We start from the raw sequence: 2,164 nt of genomic DNA, 5'->3' as shown, positions 1-2,164 counted from the left end.
CTAGAGCAGTCCTTGTCTTTTCAGATCCTCATATGTCTTCTTATTCACAATGTTCCACTGTGAATTCTTCCTCAGTGTCAGGCTGCCATCATTCTAATGCCTTCTTCAGTTTCAGTGTGGCCCACAAGGAGACATCGTCTTCAATCTGTGTCACATCAGCAAAGGGGACAATGTTTGGGATGCCCAAGCACCTCATGCCTTGAGCACGACACCAGTCAGCACGGTGCTGCTAGAAGGCCTCAGGACCTCGATAGGTGTAATATCCACAAAACTCGTGGTTGTAGTTTAGACCATGAACCTAATACAACTGGTAGGAAATGGGTTTGCCATGCCAGCCAAGAGGCAGGTTTTGGGAGCTGGAAATGATCTCATTCTCTTTGTCTTCACTTTCATCCTCACTGATATACTTTTCCTTTTTACTTCTCAATCTTCCCCATCTTTGCCTGTTTGTTATGTATGTTTTCATGAATGAGATGTCACTGTTCCCCAACAATCTCTACGTATTTGTAGATCTGGGCCTCTAGGACAGCAGTCTTTGTCCTTCTCAGTATCTCATTTGGTGCCTTTTGACTTGGGATTTTTGCCAAACAGAGGTGTCAAGTGACTCCAAGGGCTTTCGTCTGGTGTGGAATAGCCTCTGGCCATGCTCTTCTTAGGTCCCACCACATTTCAGGCCTAAAGCTTAAAGAGAATGCAGAAAGGTCACAATAGTTTCCAGCATGGGTCAGGGCACGGCTTATCTCTTTTGGCCATTCAGGGAAGGTACCATTCTCTCACTTCTCAAACTTACTCCAAAACTTTGTTCTGATCTTCGAGGGGCTTCACTCAGTCTGTATAATCTTGAAGGTACACAGGCAACATTTCAAAGTATTTCTTATATTCAGTATTCTTCCTTTATTTAGAAATGTCAAACAACTGATCAAAGATTGACAGGTACACGATAATCCAGCTTTTCCGAGGACTTCAGGTTAATGTCTTTAAGATAACAGTCATGGAGGTCAAGGTAACCACAGCATCCCTTTTCATCTGTGAACTCCACCAACCTTCCTGCTTCTTCACCTGGATTCTCTCCAGCCTTCAGAAGCTCCCCAAACTCCACTGACATTGGCACGCAGATCTCATTTGGGTGTTTCTGGTGAAAATTTTTTATTTGCTTGAGTCTATTATAAAATTTGGCAAATTCATTGGGTCTTGAAATGGCATTGAGTTTCTCCTTTCTTAACCCACCTTGTCATACATTTCCTGCAGGTTCCCACTGACTTCCATATACCTATCTTGCATGGTCCTTGTGTGATGGTCAGAATTCATCTGGTCCTGGACCATGAACTTCTTAGTGAGCATCTGTTTGGCTAGTATGTCCATAAGCTGCTCCTTGTCCTAATAACACCACTACTGCTGCTGCAGAATTGTCTTCATTTTTCATCCAGCCCTGCACCTCCTTTCAGACCACCAACATGGCTCAGACAACTAAACATTACCTATTTTATTTATCATTTTTTTAAGTTTATTTATTTGTTTTGAGAAAGCAAGGCTGAGAGCAAGAGAGAGAGAGAGAGAGAGAGGGAGAGAATCCCAAGCAGGCTTCACACTGTTAGTGCAGAGCCCCACTTGGGATCCAAACTATGGCCTAAGTCAAAATTAAGAGTAGGAAGCTTAGCTGACTGAGCCATCCAGGGTGTCCCTAAACATTACTTATTCAGAGAAAATGGCTTATACAATGGGAAGGTGGAGGGAATTTATCATGTGATCTTATCGTATACCTGTAAATATCTCCTCAAAGACACCTGGACCATGTTATTGAGAAACTTTTGAGGAAAGCACTAGCAATGAAATTTCTACCTACAGAAGACTGAAATAAGGCAGAAGATGCTACCATTTATATCTACTCCTTGACTTTATTAGAAATGGTATGCTATGAGATTGCAAGAAGCCATATAGTAGCATATAATTTCCAGAGATAAATCAGGTCTCAGGTTTAAAAAACAGAGATTTGTGGCTGTGGTTAAGTGATGCTGAGGTATAAATAACCAAAATAATTAGATAATGCACTTAGGGATCATTTCATTTATACAGAGAAAACTAGATGTCTTTCAAACAGATATAGTTTTGTTGCCATGAGAATTAATAATCCATCCTCCAATTCCCGAACATGAGTAAGCACACA

The 2,164-nt window shown here is 41.5% G+C and overlaps 1 pseudogene; it reads right to left on the bottom strand.

The window, feature by feature from the left end:
* On the bottom strand, window positions 1-1,416 carry LOC102951386 (annotated as a pseudogene).
* Window positions 1,417-2,164: the final 748 nt, after the last annotated feature.

Source organism: Panthera tigris, chromosome B1 (genome assembly GCF_018350195.1).
Source record: "Panthera tigris isolate Pti1 chromosome B1, P.tigris_Pti1_mat1.1, whole genome shotgun sequence".
Taxonomy (NCBI): domain Eukaryota; kingdom Metazoa; phylum Chordata; class Mammalia; order Carnivora; family Felidae; genus Panthera; species Panthera tigris.
The sequence above is the reverse complement of the archived record's forward strand: the minus strand, read 5'-3'. Positions and strand labels throughout refer to the sequence as shown.